General features: G+C 40.6%; 1 non-coding gene across 1 annotated transcript; it reads left to right on the forward strand.

Moving 5' to 3' along the window:
- The first annotated feature begins 5778 nt into the window (after window positions 1-5778).
- LOC138822405 (U6 spliceosomal RNA) lies at window positions 5779-5882 on the forward strand. The gene has a single exon (XR_011370438.1). It is a non-coding gene; the product is annotated as a U6 spliceosomal RNA (small nuclear RNA).
- Window positions 5883-6180: the final 298 nt, after the last annotated feature.

Raw genomic sequence — 6180 nt, forward strand, 5'->3', positions numbered from 1 at the left:
ACCTCTACAAACTGTTATCCTCATGGGAATAAAATAAATGGGGTTTATTTTCTTGCAGGTTCAAATAAAGCAATTCTCATAAGAGCCTTCAGTGCTTTAAGGGCACCATGAAATGTGTATGATGGACTCAGTACTCCTATCCTCTTCCCGAAGTCCTGTGTTGAAATGCTAACATTGGCTGTTTTAGCATTTGCAAATGGGAACTTTAGTGAGTGAAGAAGTCTTGAGATGGGGACTGGGACCCTTAGAAAAATGACCCCAGGAGCTCCCTGCTGTCCATCTTGGAGAGGGTACAAGAAGACAGGCCTCCTTCTTTCTGTGACCCTGAAGAGATCCCTCACTAGAATCCAGCTGTGTGGATACCATGACCTAAGACTTCCTGACTTCACCTTTGAGAAAAATCCATTCCTGTTGGTAATGAACCCTCAGGTCATGGCATTGCTCATGGCAACCTGAACAGCCTGGACAGTGAGGCCGCCTTTCCTATCACAAGGGAAGAGGGCAGAACGGCTCTCTCGGTTCTCTGATGACAGCAGTCTCCTTGATTCTCACTCTCTCATTTGCAGTACCTCTTGCACACCCTTGACATAGCCTTAGGAAATTGGAGGAAATGTCTCTAGAAAGCCACTGAGCACAATAAGCCTTGTTGTCCACTTGGCTGGCTGGAATTGTAGCTATAACCCAACAGAAAAACACAAAAGTCCGCTCTGTCACCCAGGTGAAGTGACAGGGTGGCCCACTGCCAATTATCTCATGATGTGCCAGCAGTGCTGGTGCTTCCAAACGTGGGCAGACTCACAGCCATCCTCAGGAGACACGAAAGAACAGGTATACCCCAAGACGAACTAGAACAAATGTTCAATTAAATATAAATATTAACTTAATAGCTCTAGGATCAAGTAAACCAGAGAATGTAATAACTCGTATACAATAAAATGAGCTTGTTAGAAAGTCCAGATGAGCAAATAATGTTTTCTCCCTTGGATATCAATTTAGTCCTGGCATATCATAAATATATGTGAGGTCTCAAATTACTAGAGTAATAATAGGTCTTATAATGAGATGGTAGTCATCATTTATTTTTATTTTCTACTTTGACAGAAAAAAAAACTTTTAGTCCAGTAGCTAGTAACCAGCATGTGTGTGTGTGTGTGTGTGTGTGTGTGTGTGTGTGTGTGTATGCACACGTGTGCATACACTAGAAAGGAACCTGTGTTTGTTATTGTCTCTTATTTCTCCTCCAAGACACCAGCTCCCCAGGGAAATGGGGACAATTTCAGCATGCCCCCGACACCCAGGGACAGCTCCTTAGCATTGCTTCAATTAAGTTATGCCTGTTTCTAAATTTTAACCTGTGAGGGCAGCATCACTTCAGTTTCCTACAAGTATCACTAGTGCCTTACTGACTTATTCCATTCAGGACTATAGCAAAATATAACAAACAAAATACTACATCAAACTATCTATTTATAAACTACATAGACCAACTGCTCAGAGTTTTGCAGCCTGGGAAGATCAGGCTGGCAGTAGGTTTGGCATTTGGTGAGGGCTTATTCTTCATAGTGTAGATAACCTCTAATGTGTCCTCTGTGGAGGGAAGGACAACTAAACTTTGCTACGTCTCTTTTAGAAGGAGTGGAGCAGAAGGCTCTGCCTCCTCATACCATCACCTTGAGGACTGGGTTTCCACAAGTGAATCTGCTGAGATCACAGCACTTACATGAATAGTACACTGAAATAATTCTGAATTCCCTTCTTAGCACTATTTTCCAGGCTCTGGATGAGGCACTTGTGGTTTCCAAGATGCTATCCCTGCACTGTTGTGAAAGGGTTAACATGAATACAGCTGTCAACACTTGCATCTGTGAGAGAATTGGGACGGCATACTGGTAGAAGGGAATGTGCTGCTACGTACATCTAAGACAACTGGGAGGTTTTGACGAAATACAAAGATAATGGAATTCAGATGACTGTTATTGGGAGTATTGATGAATTGCATCTCAAGGAAAGCTTGGAGATACTAGCACCTCCTCTTGACTTTAAGCTACTAGAGACAAAAGGCCTATAGACCAGAAGAGGATCCATGCTAGAAGGTAGAAAGACCTTGACAAGAAAAGGAGATAGGGCTTCTGACATATTGGTACAGGGAGGAAATACTTGTGGCCAGTTATTCCAGGCAGTGTCCTGGGCTTTTTTTGGTTCTTCTCAATCCAATTTTTCTGACAAGGAAACCATTCTGACCGTGGCATGATGACCAGGAGTATAGTCATCCCAGGTCACTCCATCAGCCCAGATACCTAGAACAGTCAAGCTATAACTGAAGGTCAAGGGACTGGAGATAAGAAGTAGAAGAGGGACAAGGGATATCAGCAGTAGGCCCCAGGACTATTTACAGCCATCAGAACTAGTAGACTATTTATCAATCTTCCCCTTAAAGTCACCCTAAGAGATGTGATGCCCAATTTTGTGAAGCAGCTATACGGAAATAGCTCAAGTGGTATGCCACAGTCCACAGTGCCCATTGTGCCCATTGTGCCATCCTGATCACCAGCCCTTCAACATGGAAGTCTCATTTACCAGCTGCCAGGAATGTCTCACCAGGGACTATGCAAGGCCACGGGAAGATGAGCTGCATTCCCTTCCCAGGGTTTGCTCACATCCAAGACCAGTCAATGCCAAAGAGGAAAAAAAACAAAAACAAAACAAAAACCTTGTTCCTTGCTTCAATTTGAGACAGCTTTGAAAGGTTATTTGAGCTGTAGAGCACCCTGAGAGATTAACTGAGGTCTTCTTGACAAGTATTTTGCAGTTCAACCACTGCCTTTGCTCAAACCAGCTTCCCTTATGCCCTATGTGGGTTGTTCCCAGAGCATTTCCCAACTAACTACTTGCATGCAAATTTCCAGGGTTCAATGAACTATCATTTATTTCTTCTGTCTAGATGTATGCTATCCAATATGGTAGTCATTAGAACTGACAGTAGCTGAAAATGTGGCTAATTTGAATGGAGATTTTTCTGTAAGTTCAAACAACATACCATATTTTGAAGCCTTACACACCAAAGAGCATAAAGTATTTCATTATTTGGTTACATTATTGTTTTTTTATTTAAATAAAATGTGTTAGTTAAAACGTATCACCTGCCTTTTTACAATTGTTAAAACACTGTCATTTGCAATAATATTATACTATATGAAATAAGTCAGGTTTGACAAACACCCCTTATATGTGAAATCTAAAACACAGAACTCTTGGAGGTAGAGAGTAGAGTTGGTGGTCAATGGAGACCAGGATAAGGGAATGGTCAGGGAAAAGGGAGATTTTACTTAGTCAAAGAGTGCAAAGTTAAGCTGGGTGCCAGTGGCTTATGCATGATACCCTAGGTACTTAGTAGCCTGAGATCTGATGATCAAGACTCAAAACCAGCCTTGGCAGACAAATCCAAAATATTCTTATCTCCAATTAAGCACCCAAAGGCTGGAAGTAGAGGTATGGCTTAAGTAGTGGAGCCCTAGCCTTGAGCTGAAAAGCAAAGGGAGAACAGAAGGTTTTGAGTTTGAGCCCGAGGACCAGCACAAAGAAAGGTACAAAGTTTCAGTTAGAGGAAGAATAAATTCTAATGATGCTTTGCATAGCATGTTGGCTATAATTAATAATAGTATGCCACATATTTCAAAATTGTTTAGGAGAGTATGTTTTAGATGTTCTCTCCACCAAAAAAAGGATAAACATAAGAGGTAATGTCTATGAGTATTGGTCTGTTTTCACTTCCACAGTTTATCTGTATTTACAACATCACCTTGTACCCCTAAACTACACACAATTTTGTCAATGAAAACTAGATACAAATTATAAAAACAAATAAAAGTATAGGAACCTTGAGACAGTGTTTTTCTGTTGGACAATATTGTCATAGCCACTAAACGAATGCTTTAGACCAAAGCTAGGAGCTAAGGTAAATTTTGCATTTGTCTTATACCAAGTTTATGGTCAAAGTATGGCTCAAACCCAGGTAAAACAGAGTCTTAGCACAGGTTCATGAGGTAAAACTTCTGCACCATGCAGGGTCACCATCTTATCACCTTTTCTGGAGATTCTTAATACTCTTATCTTTGAACCTTGGCTTTTTAAGTGAAGTCTGATTGGACATATAGCCTATAAATGAGCAGAGGAGATGGGCTGTTCTTGCCATCCATTGACATGTAGCATTCAGGATACCTTGTGAAACTCAGTGAACTCAAAATACCTGAGAGTTCAGTGAGATCTAAACTAAGTGTGGGGTGTGTTACATCTCCAAACTAAAGCAAACAGGGGTTGCTGACAGCCCTGAGAGGCTCTGTCACTTTCATTTGAACCAGAACTTGCTTCAAACACACAAAGAGGGCCATGGCTTTCTAAGAAACACAAACAACCAATGAACCCTGTCATTTCTTACTCTTGTCATCTCTCTTCATTAGGCAACTACTAACACTGAAAATGGTGACACAGAGAGATGCAAATGTGAGAGGTGAGGCAGCCCGTGGAACTCTCCTTAGGCCTTCCTCCCTCAGCCGTCAGCCACAGGCAGTGCTGATAGACTATACCCAGAACAGAAAGGGAAATCAAACAATCAAGTTTGCTTTGTGCATCCTTTTCGCTATTTTGATAACAATGAAACTCATGTGCAGGCTAGACAAGGGAAATTGTGTAACTTTCATGATTAAAAGCTTTTCATGCTTACATTTAAAACTGACCTTCTAGTGTGGTGCTGTGGCTCATGTGTTCAAGTGCTCACCTTGAGCTGAAGAGCTGAAGGACAGAGCCCAGGCCCAGAGTTCAAGCCCCATACCTGACAAAAAAATAAAATAAAATAAAACAAACAAATAAATAAATAAAAATAAAATAAAATAAGCTGACCTTCAAGGTCAAGTTGCTACAACTTGTGGGGGGAGGAAAATTGGGAGGGGGAAATGTGGGGGGAAATGAAGGAGGGGGTAACACAGTTTGAAAAGAAATGTACTCATTACCTGACTTATGTAACTGTAACCCCTCCATACATTGCCTTTACAATAACATTTAAATTTAAAAGCCATGCTAATAACAATGTTTTGATTTCTTAATATGTAGTATGGCATTAAATAGCAAAGAAAAAATGTGTCACAATAAATCAAAGGCAAGGCACAAGCTTTATATGCTACACCATTAATGACACTTTTCCTGACTTCTGATCAAGAGACCCTGTATTTTCATTTTCTGCTTGGCCTCACTAATGCAGCTGTCCCTGGCAAGGAAGTTCAAGAGTTGGCACCACTAGGTGCTTCACCTTGTTATGCCCCCACACAAGTCCCATTCTCAGAACTCTATGCACGTTGGTGAGAAAGGCTGTGTGAGACTCCATTGTGCTGTACCCTGCCTCTGCCACATTATCTGACCATGCCCCTGAGTATGAATTTTAAGGCCCAGTTCTTCAGTAGGTGGGTGGAAATAATGCTTCACTTTTTACTGAGTGTCTATAAGAAATAAATGGCAGTAAGCATGTGATTGCGTTATTATTGTTTTTTTTAATATTCATATAAAGGATTGTGATTTTTCAGTTAGCAATGATGGACACCTGTTAGCTTCCTGAGAGGCATAGGTCAGGGTCCTCAGGCTACCCAAGGGCCAAAAAACCACAAGATCGTATCTGAAAAATAACTAAAATATAAAGGGGTGGAGACATGTATCAGGTGGTAGAACACTTACATAGCAAGCACAAGGCCAGAAGTTCAAATCTCACTACAAAAACAAAGCAATAGACAGGTTTCAGCTCCAGAAGCACATATACTAAAATTGGAATGATACAGAGATTAACATGGCCCCTGCACAAGGATGACAGGCAAATTTGTGAGACTTTCCATATTAAAACAAAAACAAACCAATAGACTGGGGAGTTGTAGTTTTTATCTTAATCAGCATATGTTACGCATGCATATAATCTCTGTATCTTTTGATTAGAGAACCAAGATTATTAATATTCAGAGTTATTATTAAAAGTTGGATAGCAATTACTTCTATTTTATTGGCTTCTTTCTCACTCCTCATTTGCTTATGCACTTACCAAGTAACATTCATTCTTTCTTCTTTTTTTATGGTTGTGTTTATCTTCCTCTTCTGTGTATAAGACTCTATTAAATACCTCCTGAAGTGCTGGTTTCGTGGTCA

This window comes from Dipodomys merriami, unplaced genomic scaffold, assembly GCF_024711535.1.
Source record: "Dipodomys merriami isolate MVZ:Mamm:240054 unplaced genomic scaffold, mDipMer1.0.p SCAF_11, whole genome shotgun sequence".
In the NCBI taxonomy this organism is placed as follows: domain Eukaryota; kingdom Metazoa; phylum Chordata; class Mammalia; order Rodentia; family Heteromyidae; genus Dipodomys; species Dipodomys merriami.